The sequence below is a fragment of the Rhinatrema bivittatum genome, chromosome 5 (assembly GCF_901001135.1).
Source record: "Rhinatrema bivittatum chromosome 5, aRhiBiv1.1, whole genome shotgun sequence".
In the NCBI taxonomy this organism is placed as follows: domain Eukaryota; kingdom Metazoa; phylum Chordata; class Amphibia; order Gymnophiona; family Rhinatrematidae; genus Rhinatrema; species Rhinatrema bivittatum.
The window spans coordinates 36,853,313-36,873,442 of NC_042619.1; the positions used below are offsets into that span (position 1 = coordinate 36,853,313).

General features: G+C 44.9%; 1 protein-coding gene across 4 annotated transcripts in view; it reads right to left on the reverse strand.

Moving 5' to 3' along the window:
- RAB30 (RAB30, member RAS oncogene family) overlaps positions 1-20,130 on the reverse strand; it is a 100,180-nt gene that overhangs the window by 31,471 nt on the left and 48,579 nt on the right. Inside the window, exon 1 of one of the 4 annotated variants that reach the window (XM_029602221.1) lies at positions 4,307-4,586. The exons of 1 other annotated variant lie outside the window; for it this stretch is intronic. The gene's annotated coding sequence lies outside the window, so the exon portion shown is untranslated. Of the gene's footprint in view, positions 1-3,528; positions 4,013-4,124; positions 4,587-20,130 lie in introns of those variants that run through there. 2 more of the 4 variants (XM_029602219.1, XM_029602220.1) reach the window with 2 other exon arrangements.

Sequence of the window (20,130 nt, forward strand, 5' to 3'; positions counted from 1 at the left end):
AGGATGCATCTCATGCGTGTAAAAAGCAGGTTATCCCAAAAACCAGAGCTGTTGTGTGAGCCTCGCGGACCAGGTTGGGAAGCACCGAGTCACACAGTCAGCAGAAAAAGCACCTCCCATACGGCCTGCATGATTCTAGCATGCTTAAGATGGTAAAAGGAAGCTGAGCTTGTATCACTTTCCAGATATTCCAAGGAATCCACTCTGACATCAAGAGCAATGCCCCTTCCTTCCAATTAACAGAAAATGGCAAGTAAATGCAAAAATCTCCTGACCACCATCCATAAAGAAAAACAAATAAGAAAGTGCTTGTGACATTTTTACTGTATTATGTTAAACTGGCAATCTAGTCTCTCCTGCTCTCAGTTTACAAATCCCAAAGCATCTTTCTCCATCACCTCCAAATCAGCTTCCCATTTCTCCAGCGGTCCTTCTTTGCTCTAATCTGGATTTCTGCAGTCTGGGACACAGCTTCTCACCTCAGCACCACCCAAGTCTGCAGTTAGTTGTACTATAATACTGTACTCCCAGTGACAGTAAAGCATTTGGGGCACATTTGCATGAAAGATGCTATCTATAATTTAAGGCACTGTATCATGGTGTGGCCCTAACATTTTTTAAATTAAAAAAAAAAATTTGAAATACCATCACATTGCACCATAGCATCTTGGAAAAAAAATAAAATACAACCAGCTTAGGCAATTCTAAGAAACTGAGCAAGCTGACCAGCTAGAAATCTTTACACTGCCTAAATGATAGAGACGTGTTACGTGTGAAAATGAAATGCCTTGTTCACGATTTATTTAGAGGGCGATTTGTCCAGTTAATTATTTTCATAGTATCTCCTTAAGTGACACTTCCTGGATGGCGCCCCGTCCTCAGGACCAAACTGGGCCCATGCTGGCTCTTCCTCCACTGCACCTCTTGCTTCTCTTGGAAGTGTTAGAATGAAGTAAAATCAGAGCCGACCGGGAGCCATCTGATACTACCACAGGAGTGCAAATGGGGTTGTTTCTGTAAGAGAGCTTAGACATTAGAGCTGACGGAATTCAATGCCCAACATCCGTGCTTGCTGGATGAAGAAGTGACGGTTTTGTTTCTGGAACGAGGTTTTGAACAACAGCTCAAAGGGTTTCAAGAGCTCTGTATTGATCAATCCTTTTTCTTTGTGCAAAACTGCCAGCAACGAGTGTTCTGGTTTATTGATGCCCACTGGGGTGGATGATGATTATATCTGCAGGAGTTACAGTGCCACGAAATGGAGTGAAGATATGGTCATGCCTTCAACTGTATAGGTCCATCATATCTAAACTGGATTAGTGTACACAAGTTTAAGAGCTATTTTCCTCTCCCCAATCTGAACAGGGCCCTGAAGGGCAGCTTTCCGACAGCCACTTCACAGGGAAAATTACTGTTTGCTCGCAAATGTGGCTCTGAAAACTGCACGTTAACAAAAAAAAAAAGCTTTTCAGGCTGTACACAATTTGTGCAAGGGCAAAAATACAAAGAAGCCAGTCAGACAATTAATCAGAATTACATTTACCAGATTATATGGCTTTTCCCTTCCCATGATCTAATTCTATTTGTCTCATTAACCTCTCTTCTGGGTGTCCCTGCAGCAGCTTAGTTCAAGATGTGCAACAAATTCTAAAGGGAATTTGAACTTGTGCGTACAATTGAGAACTAATTAATGGCATAATAGGGCAGGAGTTAACCTGACTTAAGGAACAGATATGTATATATAGTGCTAATTTATGGCTAATATTGGGGACAGCTGTTCCACTGTGTCAGGGGTAGGAGCCCTTAAGCTGTGTTGTGGTTGACGCAGCCTAGCAGGGACAGCTGGCGGACCCCGCCCTTGCTGGGACGGGATCAGGAGCTTCACCTGTACCCAGCTCCGTTCCCCGCGGGTTGAGCCTTCGGGTGCCAGGGAGAATGTCCCTCAAGGAGAGAGGTCAGAGCAAGCCCGGATATGGATAATGGCCAAGGCTGGCAGCAAGCAGAGAATATTTGGCTAATGTCCAAGGGGCAGGGCAGGCAGCGAGAAGAGTCAGAAACCAGGAAATCAAGCCAAGAGAGAGCGGATGGGCAGAGAAAATACCCCAAGAACCAGGGCAAGGCTGGGGAACGGACAAGGTACAGAGGGCAGAGCAAGGGCACAAACCAGGCAGGAAGGAACAGCAGACGAAGCACAGAGTGGCAACATGCACTGCAAGGCAGGAGGACCGGTCGCCGAGGCAAGGATCCAGGGGTCTGTCCAGTTTCAAGAGAGGAAGAGAGCAGTTTCCCTGCCACGGGGCCTTTAAGAGCCGAGCTGGCGCGCGCTGCTGGAGGCAGGAGTGGTGGTGGGGTAGGGCGGCAGCGGCCGGGGTGAGTGCGGCCGGTGGCGGAACTTCCCCGTGACCGGCCAAACGTTACACGGTATTTCTCGCGTCAGGCGCGACCGTTTTGCCCAAAGACAGTTACAATCAAAGCTCTAATCAAGATGAACCAAACAATAAATTAAATATCATCTGGCGCGAGGGCCTCCCAGGGCCATTGCATAATTAAAATAAACAAAAAAAAAATTGCTGGCATTGCCCTTTCGGCTACTAATATATATTGCGTAAAGAAGGAGAAGTAAAGCGTTTGGCATTTCTGAATGCTCCATCCACTTAGGAGCTCGCGCAAAGTTTCTTAAGCGTAGCACGGTGCTGATGTAACTGTCATGACCACACACGTGCGGAAAGCGATGGCCGAGCCGACAGACAGACAAGACAACTCACGCGCCACACAGCTGCTTGGTGCTGAAAAACACTGTACTGGGGCCATGTTACTGCTCTGGGCGTTAACTAATCACCCCTGACTCCTCCCACCCCCAAAATGTAAACATTTATCGGTCATCTTTCCAGTCACTGGATACTGGTAGACAATACTGGACCCAAAGGGTACTCTGCATGTTAGTTTCTAACAAGCAGTTTGATAAAATGTCTTAATTAGTCTTCTGTACAGCATAATATTTCCACTTTTTTTTTTTTTTTTTTTAATATATGCCTATAGGCATAAACTTGATGTTTTCTGTAGCTCTGGGGACTTTGTTTAAATTTCTCATGCGAGTTATACAGAAGAATACACGCGCATAGTCAGGAGTCCCCCTGAAAGAATGTGGTTGTACAAATACGCAACATTACGAGGCCGAGAGAGTGAACAGAGTTTTTCTGGGTAACTTAAGTTACCCGCTCAAACCTCCAAATCTAAAGTTTCCACCCACCAACAACATTTTAGCCCAGGAGCTTTTTAACTTTTAGGATGTTCTGAAGGCACTATCCCGATAAATGTAGCAGGGTACGCCTGGCTTGGGGCAAACACTGCCCTAAAAAGTTATCCAGATCACTTTAGGAGGGAGACCCACTGAGTATCTCTGCCAGAGTTACCTGGGTAAGTTTCTACTTGCCACATTGCTCAATGTGGACCTCTAAGTTTAAAAATATATATATATTCATAATTAAAAAAATAAAACTAAATCAAAGATCTTGCACAAATACTCACTGCAGAATGATCCTGGCTGCATCTACTGTTTTTTTAGGGGGGTTTTTGCAAAAACATTGTACAGTATTTCCTTCTCAATAATAAGGTAAAGCAACAATATGATCAATTTCTAAATTCGGATACTGGATCACAAGATCAAGATGATTTCTCTCTCTCGTCACACTCTGGGCCTGGCTTTAAAAACGAAGACACATCTGTTGGAATCTTCTCATCTCTGGACAGATGTTTGCTGTGACCACTGCACTGGAACATTACACCTCTTTAATTTCTCTCTAGATTATTGTGCATTTTATCACCACACGAAAGACACCTAACGTACGCCAACCGCAGAAACAGCTCAAGAGTGACTAATGGGGCTGGAGATCTTAATTAAAATAAAACAAAAAACTTAGGTCGGCCCTGCACATGCAAAAGGGACCTGGCTCAGATCTTCTGCTCCCTGGGTTGGCGGGGCAGAGGATGCTGTGGAGGCAGCACTCGTGGCACTTGGGTGGGGGGAGGGGTCACAGTCGGAAGCAAAACGAGGCAACCGGTGGCCAAATTTAAGGCCCACGATTGCAGAAGGAAACTTCCAGAACAAAAAGATGCAGATTCACCTTCAGATGATACCAGATAGGAGACCATTCAATAAGACCAACAGAGGAAGGAATGTAAATGGGAAACAGGCCTGCCGACAGTTTGACCAGAAAATAACCGTGGCTTGAATGAAAAGACTCGGCTGGCTTTCAGTCGGAAATAACACAGCCCTGAATGAATTAATCAAGCCAAGTGCTGTTACTTTTTCCAGGTTTCCATTTGCTCGGTCAGAACGCAGCTCGAATCGCCTGCTGTAGGAGGGCTGTGTTACTCGGAGGCCCAGCAGGCAGAATCTCAGCGCCATGGCCACATTTCTGGCGCTGGGCACAATCTGCACAGTCAGGGGTGGGAGCCATGCAACTTGCTGAAACCGCTTCTTAAAGAAAACCCAGTGAGCAGACGTATTCCTACAGGATCATCCGGGCTCGGAGTGCCTTCCCTTTCTATCCATGGCTTCAGCCGAGGCTCTGAAAGATCCAGGCACTAGGAGGGTTACTCTTTTCCCTGCTCCCTCAGCTGGACTTTTTAACCACTGAGTGACTCGTGATATAAACCATATGTCTAGTGCCTGCGTGGCCTTTCCAGCGAAGACAGACATTCCACTGATAACAGCGTCCTGGGCGCTGTTTCAAGAAGCTGTGGCATGCAGCAGGTTAAATCGGGGTAAAAAAAGGGAAGAAGGGAGCACAGCTGATAAAAAAATATAGATACTTCAGGTCTTCAACATCCATTTGGTTCATAGCATGTACTGAATGTGTCACTGCCGCTTGCCTGCAGCTGGCTAACCTTAGCATCGAGGTTTCTGAGCGTCTGCTTTTAAGCAGGTCCTCCAGCAGAGGAATAGCCTACTGGTTAGAGCAGTGGGCTATGAACCAGGAGACCAGGGTTCGAGTCCCGCTGTCGCTCCTTGTGACCTTGGGCAACTCACTTTATCCTCCATTGCCTCAGGTACAAACTTAGACTGTAAGCCCTCTGGGGATAGGGAAATACCTACAGAACCTGAATGTAAACCGGTGTGATATCTCAGATCGAATGTCAGTATATAAAAATAAATAAATAAAATGTCGGAGCAAACTAAGGAAAACATGGAGACCAAACTCGGTTTAAGCAGGTGGATTAGTCATCCCTCACAGAGGAACTACATCTATCCCCTGATCCCCATCAGTGACACAAGGGTGTGAAAGACTATTAGGGTAACTTGGGCATTATCGACCCCCTTGGGACCTGAAATGGGTCAGATATTAGGAAGTGTCTGACAGCACCACCCTTCCAGTGGAGGGAAGAGGACGCCCTTTGCACTGCTTAAGACATGGGCCCCGGTGCCAGTTCACAACCAGGAGCAGGTGGTGGCCCCGGACCCGGGGCGGCTGCCAGAGAGGAGACCGAAGCAGGGCGGCTGGCAGAGCTCAATCTGCCGGCCGCCGAAAAGGAGACTAAGGCGGTTCAGCCAAAGACTTTCTACAACGCATGTATTTTCACGACACGCAAGCCAGGCGTGCTATTCTCAAGAAACGCGAGACCAGCACAGCTGGCCCATGGGTCCGTCTGAGGAAGTGGTTTTCCTCCTCCCACAGATTATGTGGCCATCCAAATCCCAAAAAGGGCCTGTGACAGAATGAACCCACAGTGCCCGTGCCCAAGGGAGGGATAGAAGTACTCAAGCCATCCACCGGGCTGGGCCTCACTTGTCCAACCAGAAAGCAACAGCAATATCAGGGCTGGTCCCTATTGGGAAACAGAAGGCCCAGGAATGCACTTGTACTTCAGACACCAGGTTCTGGAGTCAGAGGACCAAATCTGATTGGTCCCTGAATCAGGACAGGACTGTTTCTTACATAGCTGAGGTGATAACCAACATGGATGGGATAATAGTCTGCCTTGATGGAGAAAGTGACTGCTCCTCTTTTTCTGGATTTTTGTTGAACATGCCCCACGTGCTAAAGTAACCTTCTGTAGCCATGGATGTATGATGAGAGCGAAGCAGGCAGGAATCAGCAGGGAGGGAACAAGGGAGGCCACAGATGTGTGGATCAAACGTGATGCAGCATCAGCAGGTGGGCGATCTTTAAACTGAAGTGGGGCCTGATGGAGTCATGAAATGCGGGGTCCCGCATCCTTCAAGCAGTAATGAGATGCCTCGCTCTACCCCCCTACCTCTCACTCTCTCCTCGTCCTTTGCCTGGGGCTCATGCATCGAGGAGACTGACAAACCAACACAAAAAGACGTCACATCGATGGCCGTACAGGATGCTGTGCCCATTAGGGCATTCATGAAAGCAAGGAGCCTCTGCAGCTACAGGCACTGCCCCAGGGGATTGCGTAGTAGAAGAGAAGCAAGCCTCCGCCGGTTCCGAGCGTGCACTTTCACACCGACTTCACCGAAGGCAACGGACACGGAATTTGGAGACTATATCCCCAAGGAAGTACCTGACCCAACTGTACAGACTGTTCCCAAAGACAGACGTGGGAAGCCATCCAAGATGCCTTGAAGCTCCTCTAGGATATCCAAGACCTCCTCCTCTTCATCAGAACGGCCTAGTGCTCCAGAGGGAGGCAGCATCTATCCAGGCCTGCTGTGAGCTGATCCAAAGGCTTGAAGAGGGCGATGAGACATGAAGTAGTTTAATTTAAAAGGACACTGCAGGTCACAGGGGAGCCAGGTTGGTATAAACAAGCTACAACACCCCAGACACCAACTGGGTCAGCATCGGCTGGTTGGCAGTGGCCTGGCACCATCTACGTCACTATGTTAATATGCTGACTTGCAATCGGTTAATGCTTTGCATGCTGTTATCCATGAGCATTGTCTTGTGTGGGGGCTGCGCACAATGAAGCACTTTGTAAATAATATTATTCAGTGTAAATTCAGAACATGTGGATTTCTCTGGATCCTGGCAACGAGCCACTTCATGTCCACCGAACATGTCGGGAAGAATGGAGCTCAGTTTAGCAAAGCCTGGGAATGAGATCTCCAGCTTCATCCCCCTCAAGGCTTTCACTGCTAGTAGTTCAGCAGCCTCGCAGACAGCAGAAAGAAAAAGCTGGAACCATTCCAGAGGGTTCAAACCAAACCCTTTTTGATACTGGGCCTCTGTTTAAACAGCTGGCATATTATGCTAGCCACAGGGTTCAGGACGTAGGAGGCAAGACTGCACTGAAATGTAATCATTTTCATCTCAAGAACAGGGAAAGACTCCGAAACTTTTGGCCTGCCTTTGTTTTCAACGCTGACTGGCCAACATTAATGCAGACCAGAGCAGGAATGAAGCTATGGGCCTTATGTGAGTAACTGTAAGCCTGACTGATCAACTTGGCTCGTTGGCTTGGCTATCAAGTAGCCCAGGGGTAGCAGACCACAAGCAGCCCATCACGCCTGCAACAAATAACGGGAAACATTCGGCAGCAGCGGCCAGCCCAGGTCTGCAAAAACCACGTCCACACCGAATGCCCACGGACAAGGGGGGGGGAGGGGAATGATCCACACTGCTGAATAAAAATTACTTTAATCTCCTGCATTGCAAACTCGCCTTTCTTGAGGCTCAGCTGCAGACTCAGAGCAGGAAAGGATTACGCCAAGCAGACCAGAAATAGTGCTGCTGATCGTCACTAAATCTTTTTTTTCCAAACTTTAGAAGAAAAACCCACACAGCCTCTGAGATCCAACCAACAGTTCCCTTGAAATTCTGACTTCACAAACCACAGTGCATTTTACTGTGTTGACCTCAAGAAAGTGAGAGCCACAAATATGTTAGGTCAGTGAAATAGTCCCAATAAAAAGCGAATCACCTGCAACTTGCCAGCTCCAACTTGAAGAATCCTAATAAGCTCGTCAAGCTTCGAGTTCCAATCACTACCTGCTCCGCCAGCTAAGGGGACAGCAGAGGCAGCCTCCTAGGTCGGACTCTTCCTGCGGCCACTGGAACATTTATAATCTCCTTTGAGGATCCGAGTACAGGGAAATGGTCTCCACTGCAACAGAGTGAGGATGTCATGACCATCATGCCGGAGTCGGATGATGACGCAGCATTTCACAGCTACATTAAGAACCCTCAGGCATTACAGTCAGGGAAACAGAATTATAGATGTTATGCTAGTGGGAGTTGCTCGTGAACAAAACCAGAAACAGAAATATTGAGAAAACCACTGGCAAGAAATTCTTATTAGCCTACCAGTTCCGGTAAGACATCAACTCTGCAAAATCCTTGAGCACGGATAAACGACCGAATATCTCATTTTTTTTCCCATTGCTGCCCCCCTCCCCCCCAAAAAAAAAATTTAATAAAAATAGATATTTGGGCTGGGTTGGGGGACGTTTAGCTCTGTGCCGTACGGTGTACCAAAGAGTCAACTTGTAAGAGCAAATAGGAGCTGCTTCTCTCAGGAGGACACAATCCGAAGGGATGAGCTGAGAGCACTGGGGGAGGGGGGATGAGCTGGACCTGCTTTTGCTTCTGTTTCTCCGAGAAGGGAAGCGGGAAGAATTGTATTTTCCCTGCGTCATTTTTTTTGGAAACGTGCATCTTTGAAAAATGCATTTGTTTTAATTTCTTCGCTGCTACGCTGCTGGCTTTTTGGGCTTTCCAGTTCAGCGACTCTCTCCACGTTTCTAATCCATGGTCAGTTCTTCTGTATTTTGTGGCGGGTAACAGAGGTGAGGTATTCTGTTAGCGGGTAGTTTCTGTGCTAGGATAGTCCAACTTTTCTGTTTTCCAAGTTGCTCCTCCTAGAACGAGGATGCATTATGTTCTAGGGCAGTGAGCATGCATGTGAGAATGAACAGGCGAGTTTATATTTTATGGCACCTCTGCTCTGCATTTGGCGAGGGTCTGTGTTTTTGCACGTGTGATCGAGGTGAAGCATTCTGCTAGCATGAGGTTTCTGTGCAGCCTGGCTTGCTCGGTTTTCCTAACAGGAAGCGTGTTGGTGTTTTAGGGCCTGGGGGTAATATTTGCAGTGTCCCCTAGTCATAGGTAGGTTTGAGTGCTGTTTTGGTATGGGAGTTTCCTCATGTGTGGTTGTAATTCCACCTATGTATGGCTTTCTGAGGGCCAAGCAGGGATAATACCATCTGGGTTGCCAGGGTCTTTCTTGCATCTTTGCAAGGTCTTCTGGTTGACACTACAGCCGTGCGTGTAAATAGGATGTACTTGTTGCTGTAAGTGATATTTTTACATCTGAATGTTTTTCAGGTAAAAATCGGTTATTAAGAAAGGGCCTAGGATAGAGCTGGGGGAAAGGGAAGGCCCTAGCATGGTGTTGGGTGGAGAGGAGGAAAGGACCCGGGGGTTGTTTTTGTGTGGGATTGGAGAATTACCATATAAATGAAATAAAAAAAAAAAAAAGCTAAATGTAATTTTGTGTTGCTCCTTTCATTTGAAAAACAATACCATAATGAAATCTTTCCAGATTTATAGTACAGACATGCCATCAAAAACTCTCACTCTTTGGCCTTCTCTCCCACTTACTGGGACGTTAAATCTCACTTTTTGGGATGAGGGACAGGACATGTAGATGATTTTGCGCCAGTGACGGGTAGGCAGAATAGGGAAAGGAATGCGATTATGCTAGGGAGAGAAGATATTGTGCGTTGATGAATCCCCTGCTTAAAATGTCACTGCACGTCAGTTTTAACAGGCCCGGCGTGACCAGGTGTGCACACCGGGCGGCAACAGGAGAGGCCACTGGCAGCTGAAGAGGAAAGTTCAACCTGCCGCATGTGTGCCCGCCCACAACTTTTCCCATGGGCCTCAGCTCCAAACCCTCCTTCCAAGAGCAGGAAGACCAGCGGGTCGTGGTGGGGCTCATCCCACCTCAGCCAAAAGAGAACAGGAAGACACATCTGTGTGTGAGCCTGTGGGTGGCTGTGTGAGAGCCTATGTGCAAGCCTTTGTATCATATATAGGCTCTCACAGGCATGCACACAGGCATACATTATGTGTCCGTGAGGGAGAGAGAGCGTATGTGAGAGAACATAGGCATATATATGAGACAGAGAATGGGTGAGAGAATGCGAGCGAGCGAAGATAAAGTTTGTGTGGCCCCTACCTCCCCAAATCCATGATAATTTCAAGGTGACTGGAAATCGAAAGATCCCAGATATAGAGAGCAGGAGATTTTTTTTTTTTAATCCTTATTAGTTTAAATTATTAGGTGTAATTTGATGTTTTTGCCGTTTTGAAATATTTTGTTTGGGAAAATATTTAAAAAAAAAAAAGTTCTAACTTTTGGATTTTTTTAATATTTTATTGGTATTTGGGAAATTTTGGGATATTCTATTAACTGGTTTGAAATGTATTTTTATGAATATGATTTTACTATTATGTTTTATATTTCTTGATTTTATTTAATGTTTTATGAAGAATGGTTATGATTTTGTTTTCCATTGTTGCTCTGCATATACAGGCTGGCTTGTTGTGGGTTCCAGTTCAGTTTCTCTCAGCACGTTTCTATTTATACTTTCTGGACTCTATATTCTGTATTTGGTCAGGGTCTGTCTCTATTCTGCATATGTGACAGAGGTGAGCTATTTTGCTGGCATGTAGTTTCTGTATAGGGATCTATAGCAGCCTAGCTTGTTCTGTTTTCCTAATAGGAGGTATACTGGTGTTCTAGGGCCTGGTATAATATTTGCAGTGTTGCCTTTTCATAGAAAAGGTTGTTACTGTTTAAGTGCTGGCAGTTAGGATTGTTTTAATATGGGAGGTTTACTATATTGTAATGGTAATTAAGTTTATTCATTGCATAGGAGCTCCAAATGTCTTTTTGGTAGTTTTCTGGGTGGCACCACAGCAGTGCATGAGAATATAATATAGATTTTGTAAGCGATATTTTGCCCGACTGTACTTTTGAATGTTCTTTTTCATGTAAAATGTGTTATAAGTGCCTAATTCAATTTTGTGTGACTGTAGAGGATGCAGGAGTGTGGGGTGGTGATGTGTGTGCAAAGCTGTAAGTTTTCCCTAGGGTATGCAATACCCTTCCCTTGACTGTGGGTTCCGTGGGGGAGTGGATGGGTGTCTATTTTAAAAAACTTAGATTGCTGGAGGGAGATGGGCTTTGACGTACCTGGGGCAGAGACTGAATGAATCATGTGAGGGAAAGCAGCACAGTAAGTATTTGCACAGGGCAGCAAAAAAAAAAAGGCAGCCCTGTCTGTTAAACCCTCTCCCTCCCCACACACACATACATCTCTGGATCACAACCTCTCTAATCTAAGAAATCCTCCTTGAATAAAACAACAACTTTCGGAGCTGGTGGTTACACGTCTAACAGGGTATGCATACCATGGTTTCCCCAAACTTGCCTCGTTGAGTTTTAGCACATCCAAAATAAGTATGCATGAGATCAAATTGCATACATTGGAAACCCTGTATATGCTAATTTATCTCATACATATGCATGGTGGATATCCCAAAAATCTGACAGACTCTTGGCTTTCCAGGCTAGGTTTGGGAAGCATCCCCAAAGTGTCAGGATTCATGGCATGCAAGCAGAGTCTGCATCCCTCCAGCGGGTTACAAGCAGCAGAGGGTCTGGTAAGCTTATGCAGAAAACGGAATTCTTTGTAGGTTGCAATACCAATTGTAAACGTAAGCCAAAGATCCAGTACACAAGATCAAAAATGTCCTCCTGCATCTTTTCATAGTAATGCTCCAGTTTGTGAAAATATTTTTTTCCACCAAATGCAAACGCTCTAAAACCTTCAGCTCCCGACACCACTTGCCAAGTGTTGACCAAACAGGCTGATTAATGAGGAGCAGTGGCAGCACTTCAACCATTTCATTCGACTTTGCTGATCCGGCCTACAGTCTCTCTCTCTGCACGTCAAGGCCAGAAGTTTTACTGCATTCCTGCAAACTGTCCTAATGCAGAAGCGAAAACGCCGAGCAGCGATACTTTCTCTGATCATGAAACCCATGATTTAAGAAGGCTGTCACTCCAGCGTGCACACAGTTCCAGTAGCACTAATTCTGGCATTTCATGGCATATTATGATCTGAGTTATGAAGGCTTTTCTCCAATTTTATGCCCATAGAGATTTTGTTTTTGCTTTTGTTAGTAAAGCAGACCCTGTTTTTTTGGGGGGGGTTTTAATTGCCATTAACTTCTATGTAAAGGTGTTCATTTCCTTCTGTTTACATTGGTACTCAACACAAAATGTATGTATAGACACAGTGTGGCCATGGGTGCAGCTATGGCACCTGAATAGCAGATCTTTATATGGCTTGATTTGAGGAGTCCTTTCTGTCCAGTTCTTGGGTTTTTCATATCAAAATGTGGCATCGTTATTTAGATATTTGTTTCATATGGGCATTAACAATGGCGCACCTTCTCCAATTTATACAGTGGTTGAACACTGTTGACAATAATCTCAAGTTTTCTATGCATTTTGATTATTATAATATTCCTTTTTCAGATGTGGTGATGTTAAACATCAGACGACATTAGGCACTAAATTATAATCATAGGAAGAATATTCTTACAAATTCAGAGCCATCACTTGACTAGGTAGAAATCTAGTTTGTCAACCAGTCAATTCTTATGTTTATGTCGGATTTGATCCAATCTTGCTGACTTTAGATTGGCTGCGGACGAGTTAACTAAGATTTTTGGATCGGGGCTCCTTTCACTAGTGTGAAGGCAGCTTATTATCATGCCTTTTATGCAAATAGACAGTTAGTACTTTCTTACAAGCAGCCACCGTTGGAAAATAAATTGGTGCGTGGGCTCAGCCATTCAAATAAATCATCTATGATAGCTTCCGCTATTTTTAAACACTGGCATGTTTTAACCCTACTTGGAGTTTTTTCCACAATAACCAAACATTGCCTATAAGAGAGGAAGAAACATAAAGGGATATCGTTGTACGGTCTATATTATCTGAAACAGTTACACCACATGACTGTTCTATACTCAGTCACTCAACCTGTGGAGCCTGTTCATTTTGTGACCAAACACTGAAAGGGTTAACTTAGTCTCACCTGGTTCCTAAGACTCTATATACAAGAAAAGCTAACAGCACATGTGAATCTAGTTGTGCAGTTTTTCTCATCATACGTCCATGCCAACTTATTTACGTGGGGAGAACTAAACGTCTTGTTAAGACGCAGTTGATTGAACATTGCAGCCGTATTAATACAAACAAACAGCAAGCACATTTGGTGTCTCATTGTGTTTCTCGTGGAAGTATTTTTTTCCGATTCTAAATGCACAGTTTTAGATCAAGTTGGCCCATCTCAAAGGGGCGGGGGTGTGATTTAACTTGTAAATTATCATTTACAATAATGGACTTTTTACGTTGTGGTCTGTTCAACCAATGTGTTCGAATGAAGAACTTGCATGAGAATTCCATGATCTAATTATTTTAAATTAGTATCACATCAGAGCCATTGCCATTAGCTAGTTGATTTTTTTTTAAACTGTATGACTGAGTTCTCCATTTTCTTGCAGGAAGCATCTACCGAATGAAGGGGTAAGACAGTCGTCTGCAGCTATGTATTGGTCGGCTAAATGGGAATTCTCCTGACACAGAATATTTGAAACACAGCCAGGGTCGGGCATTTTGACTTTGTCCTCATATATATACATATAAATACAGTGCTCCAAGCAATAATCTTTGCGAAAATAGATTATTGCAATGCTATACTACTAGGCCTCCCATCATCCCATACCAAACCTCTCCAAATGATTCAAAACACGGCAGCAAGAATCCTAACTAACAAGAAAAGAAGAGATCACATCACGCCGGTCCTTAAAGACCTTCACTGGCTGCCAATCCACTTCAGGATAATCCATAAATCCCTAACCACAATCTTCAAAAATATCCATGGACTAGCTCCACTCCATCTACAAATAGCACTTAAAAAACACTCCTCCAACAGACCCACTAGAGAAGTGTACAGAGAACTTCTACAGGTACCACACGCCAATACCACCCAACACATAACCCTGAGAGACAGGGCCTTCTCTACAGCAGGCCCCCCACTATGGAACTCAATCCCCTTAGAATTACGACAGGAACCATGTCTTCCAACCTTCAGAAAGAGACTTAAGACATGGCTGTTCAAGAAAGCCTTTCCGGACTCTGACTGATGATCTCACCAAATACAGAAAGACGGTCTATCTCCCACTAAACTGATACGGACATACCAAACACTACACGTTCTTATTCTTGTTAAATTTCTATCGTCTTATTCTTCTTCTTTTCCCAGTTAGAACCATCCTTGTTTTATTGTAACTGATTTTTTCTGCGCACTGTTATAACTTGTTATAATTTGTAAATATATAAAATGTATACTCATGTTATATTTATACACGTTTATAATGTATTGATCACCCCTGTTTTATGTAAACCGACATGATACGATTCTCCGTGAATGCCGGTATAGAAAAACTCAAATAAATAAATAAAAATAAATAAATATAGTCCTTAAGATAAATGGGCACTTTGATTTTGTTTTTCAGTATAGTTCTCAAGATAAGTGATTTTAAAAGCATAAAAAACCCATAAAACATTTTTTGGACTACAGTACAATGATTGTGGGACTGATGATTGAAATACAGAGCCAGCATGAGCAAAACTAGAAGCAGATAATTTTTCTGATGGTCCTTATAGCAATACAGGGGCTGATTGAAGACGTTAAATGGTTGGATAGTGTTCAGAGTTTTGTGGTTTTTCAGTACACTGGAATTCAGACATGTACAATTATAATTATATTCATTGTTGACACACATCCTGTCAATACAGACATTAATCACAATTAGTTCCGACAACAATTCTTCTCTCTATAAACTGTACATTCAAAATCTAAACAGAAGTAGGTTCTGCGAATTTCTCAAGGAACCTGGGTGTACAGGATGTACATCCCCTGCATCAACCATTTGGCTGCATACAGCCCAAGACAATCCCAATTTGAGCTGCCTGGGGAACCAATCTGGTTGCTGCAGAGGAACAGGCATATTTCCTGAGCTCATATCTGGGTCCGGTTTTCCTTAGAACACCGAATTCCTCTAATCGATGATGGTCAAGAGGAAAGGTAAGTTGAGGCTATGTCTCTCTGAAGCCTCTCCTGTGCCATTTAGTCTGTTCTTCAGGCTGGACAGACCCCAGAAGCATCCTGGGTGGCATCCTGTTCACAGCCAGAACTTGAAACACCCTTGAGCCACAGCCGTGGCAACCACCTAGTGAACCAAGCGATGCCAAAGATTCTGACTACCTGTCCATTCTGGAGCTGTCCGGCCATGATTCTCAAAACTGCCCTCGAAGACCCTTCCCCTGCCACAGCAGTGGCAGAGGGCCCCACAAGTTCACAGCATTATAACATGGAGAAAGATCTCCTCTAGTCAAGAGGCCATCTCTGTTTCTCCACAGAGGATAATCGTCGATTCCGGCAAAACCTTCTATCCTCTGCCCATTGTTACCCTTGAGTCTTTCTGGGCAGCCTTTCAATCTCTGGGGAAATATCTCTGTGCAAGGTTTTGGCACATTTTAAGAAGTTCAGACTAAAGTTTAAGTTCGTAATGTTATCATTATAGATCCATACTGCAGCTGTTAAAACTAAGGGGCATAGCCACAGGTGGGCTATAGTGCACCTACTTTGGAAGATTGCCCACCTAGACAGGATTGCCACCACTAGGGGTGATCCTCAACTGAGCCCAACCAGAAATCAATCCAGTGCAGGACCCGGAGCCAGCATACACACTCTGGCAGGCCCTGCAGCAGTGATCACCACTCCCTTCCTCCTGCAACCAAAGAAACCCCATGTGAATGGGCGAGGTCGCTGCAGGGCCTGCCTTGCATGCACACTGGCAATGGACCCCACGCTGGATTTATTTTTTTTGTTCCTGCTGCTTCAGCAGCCACTGGCCCTGCTCTGGAAGAGCCACAAAAGGAGAGGGAAAAGTGGAAGATGGGTCCACTGGAGGTGGAGGAGAGAGCTGGGACTCAGACTGGATAGAGACTGAAGAGAAAGTGGGGACTTAGCGTTGGGCAGGGGGTATTAGTGGGGATGTGTTAGATGGTCTGGGAGGGTATAAGTGGGGGATTTGAGATGGGACTATTATGTGAGATGGATGATGGATGTAAGAGAATGGGGGTGAAAGAGTGGTAAAAGGTCGGGAAGTGGGTTCTGGGGAAGCATGAGAGACATTGAAAGGTATGGGTTTATGAAGGACGGGAAAGACGGTGGAAATGGGGCTGGGAAAGGTGAGAGAGAGGTAATGGGAAGCTGGATAGGTGATAGAAGAAAGGGATAGGAGGCAGGGAAGGGATTAGCTAGGGCTCGGAAAGGGGGTGTACAGAGGGAGAATAAGAGGGCTGGGTAGGAGCTGCAAGATTGGAGTGATGGGATGAAAGGAGGAGGAGATGACAATTTGGTAGGCGAGACTTGAAAAAAAGGGGAGATATAGGGGCAGATTTTAAAAGATTTACGCGCGTAGGGGGGTTACGCGTGCCGGGCCTATTTTCAAAAGTCCTGGGGCTTGAAAAAATGGGCAGTCCGGGGGCATGGCCAGAGGCCTCTACGCCGATTTCAGAATGGCCTAGGAGGGAACTGGGAAAGCCAGCTGGCCTCCCCGAGGGCTCGGTGCGTGCAAGGTGAACTAGTGTACACAGTCTTGCGTGCGCCGACCCCTGATTTTATAACATGCGCACGGCTGCGCGCGCATGTTAAAAAATCGGGCGTACATTTGTGCACGCCAGTTAGCGCGCACAAATGTAGGCTGCGCGCGTACATTTTAAAATTTGCCCACAAGGACTCAAGGGGGAGGAGGGGTAAAATCTAGCAATGAGTGGATAGAGAGGCAGAGAAGAGAAAATGGAGACTAGAGCCATAAAAGGGAAAGATCAATGTCAGAGACAGATACTGGGAAGGAAGTAAAAAACATCAAAGAGAAAAAAAAAGGAAAGGAAAATGGAAAGAAGACACTGAAAAAGGAGTTAGGAGAAAGACTGGGAACAATGTGATTAGAAAAATAAAATGCCCAAACAACAAAGATAGAAAAAGAACGTATTATTTTCAGCTTATTGATTGGAAAATGTCTGTTTTTGGAATCTGCATCTCTGATATTTTTTATCTTATGCTGAGTACAGAAGGAAATGCATGTGTTTCTATGTTTCCAGTGCAGCACTGCATGCAAAGTCCGGCTTTTTCAGATTTTCAGTTTATTTCTGTCTGTATATATATTCTACTCCTCAAGTGGAAACCAGGGTTCAAATCCCACTGCCACTCCTTGTGACCTTGGGCAAGTCACTTTACCCTCTCTTGCTTCAGGTACAAATTCAGACCTGGATGCATTAAGCCACTATCACAGGGAAGGCGGGCGGGCGTCACTGATTAGTGGGGCCCCTCACCTGAGAAAACGTCACGGCTCTGTGGCGGGTTCTTTCGTCTTGTGGCCAAACACTGCAAAACAAAAGATAGCAGCTAGTGGCTCTTTAGATGTGATGGAAGCCTCAACCGCAAGGGACCGCCATTGCCTTAAAGGGCCGCTGCCAAAGGAAAAAAAAAAAAAAAAGATTGCCACAGCAAAAAGAAATTTGAGCGGGGATCACAGCAGACCCTCAGCTTAACTCGAAACCACCACATGAGGCAGCCCCAACATTACATAGAAACAAAAAATAGAAAAAAACCCAAAACTCCACGCACGACGATGGCCCCAATCCAGTCAACCAAAAGAGAATAGGGCCACCAGGGTTCCCCACCCCTACTCCCATAGGACCCCTAAATTGTTGGGTGTACAGTGCCCCCTCCCTTCCCCCTTCTCCCCAGCTCCCAAATGTCATAAAAATCATTGGAGCTCGAGGTCTGACCCACCCCCCCCCCCCCCCATCCCGTTCCCCAGAGGTATGAACAATAATCACTGGGGTTTAGTGAGGGGACCCCCTCCTCCCTCAAACGAAAAATAAAAAAGTTATTGGGGTTCAGGGAGCCCCCCTCCTCCTCCCACACCTTAAAAAATAGAAGAATGTCCTGCGATGGGGCCCAGGCACACCCTAGGTCTGATAAAAATATCAGAGACGCACATTCCAAAACCAGATATTTTCCAATCAACAAGTTGAAAATAAACATTTTTTCTACCTTTACTGTGTGGGCATTTTATTTTTCTAATCACATTGTACCCAGATTGTCTCCTAACTCCTTTTCCAGCGTCTCCTTTCCATTTTCATGTTCTTCTTAATGTCTTTACTTCCTTCCCAGTATCTGTCTCTACATTGGTCTTTCCCTTTTATGGCTCTAGTCTCCATTTTCTCTCCTCTGCCTCTCTATCCACTCATTGCTAGATTTTTACCCCTCCCCCTCCATTCCTTAATCTCCCCTCTCCAACTCTCACTTACCTACCAAATGTTCATCTCCTCCTCCTCCTTTCACCCCTTCCCAGCCCATCACTGGGGATCAGAACTAGGCCAAGTTAGGGCTCCAGGGCTCCCATGCTATATTTAGTGAAATCAAGGTGGTGCTGTTATTTTATTGTGGCTGACCACTTTCTTAGTCAGCCGTGATAAAACAGTAACATTAAATTGCCTATGAATGACCTTCTTTGCATGTATTTGCATTATTCATGCGTGCAAATCATATGCAAAGTGGTAATTATAATACAGGAGGGAACCTGGCCAAGGCCGTGCAAATTATTGCATATATCGTGCAATATCACTGCAATAGTGCGCTATCGTGCAATATACACTGTTTAATATGCATTAGAGCACTACCGTGGCTTGATGCATCACCCAGTCAGATTGTAAGCCCTTTGGGGATAGGGAAATACCTATAGTACCTGAATGTAATCCACTTTGAAGCAACAAAAAGCGAAATATAAAGAAAAAAAACACAAATTATTTTTCTGCTGCATCATTATTGCTCTTGTATGCAGGACATGCCCACTAGTCCTGAGGCATTTGTATTGGCCGCAAAATAGTTTGTGGTAACAAAATTTAAATAAATGTGCTTTTAGTCATATTTACATTACAATTTTCCATGGGGGAAGTCCACTGAGCTGGGCTACGACGTTTCCCCCCTTACAACGCACCAGACAAAAGCATTTTCAAATTCTTTTGTCACCTCAGTAACAATGACACAACGCCCTCCGTTACCAGGCGCACTGTGAAGTAATACAAAAAACCCTGCAGAAAAATCACTCAGAACCCACATAAATCAAGCTGTCGTACCAAACTGACACTAATTCCCATAATTCAAACATGAAAATGCAGAGATACAATATTACATGGGCCCTAGAACTGCATTACTATTCTTCCCAGCAGGGAAGAGGAGTGGCCTAATAGTTAAAGGAAAGGGCCGAGATCCAAGGAAACCAGGATTCGAACCCCACACCCCCACAGACACTGCTTATGACCTTGAGCAAGTCACTTTATCAGGAGCCCACTTATATTCTAAGCTGTTTGGGACAGGAACAGGGACTTGTCGTACAAAAAAAATGTTGTAAGACATCTTGAGCATTATAGCTAAAAATCCAAAATATAATAGCAGTAACACAAATCCTCTTGGGGAAACAGAACAAGCTGGATTACAAAGAAGGTGAACATTAGCAGAATATCTCATACTGCTCACAAGGACAGAATATCGAAAACTCCTCAAATACAGAATAACTGACCACAAATTCTCAGTTGAAGTATGCAGAGAAAAAAACTGAGCTTTTGTCCACTCCAGCTTCACTCCTTCCCCTCCGGTTTTCCCTCCCTTCTCTGCAGGACAGGACAGAAGGAGGGGGAAGGCCTGGATTAGGGAAAGAGTGGGTCTTCAGCGACAATCTGACCTAAGAAAAGGCAGCAAGGCAAATACTGGAATTGCCCTAGAACACCAATATATGCATCTTATTGGGAGCTTCAGACTGGAAAACAGAAGAAGCTGGACTGCTACTGATCCTTACACAGAAACGACACACCAGCAGAATATGACACCTCAGTCACATATATAGAATAGAGCCAGAACGTCCACAAATCCAGAATAAGTGACCACAACTAGAAACAGAAGCATGCAGACAAAAATTGAACTGTAAATCTCAAAAAGCCAGC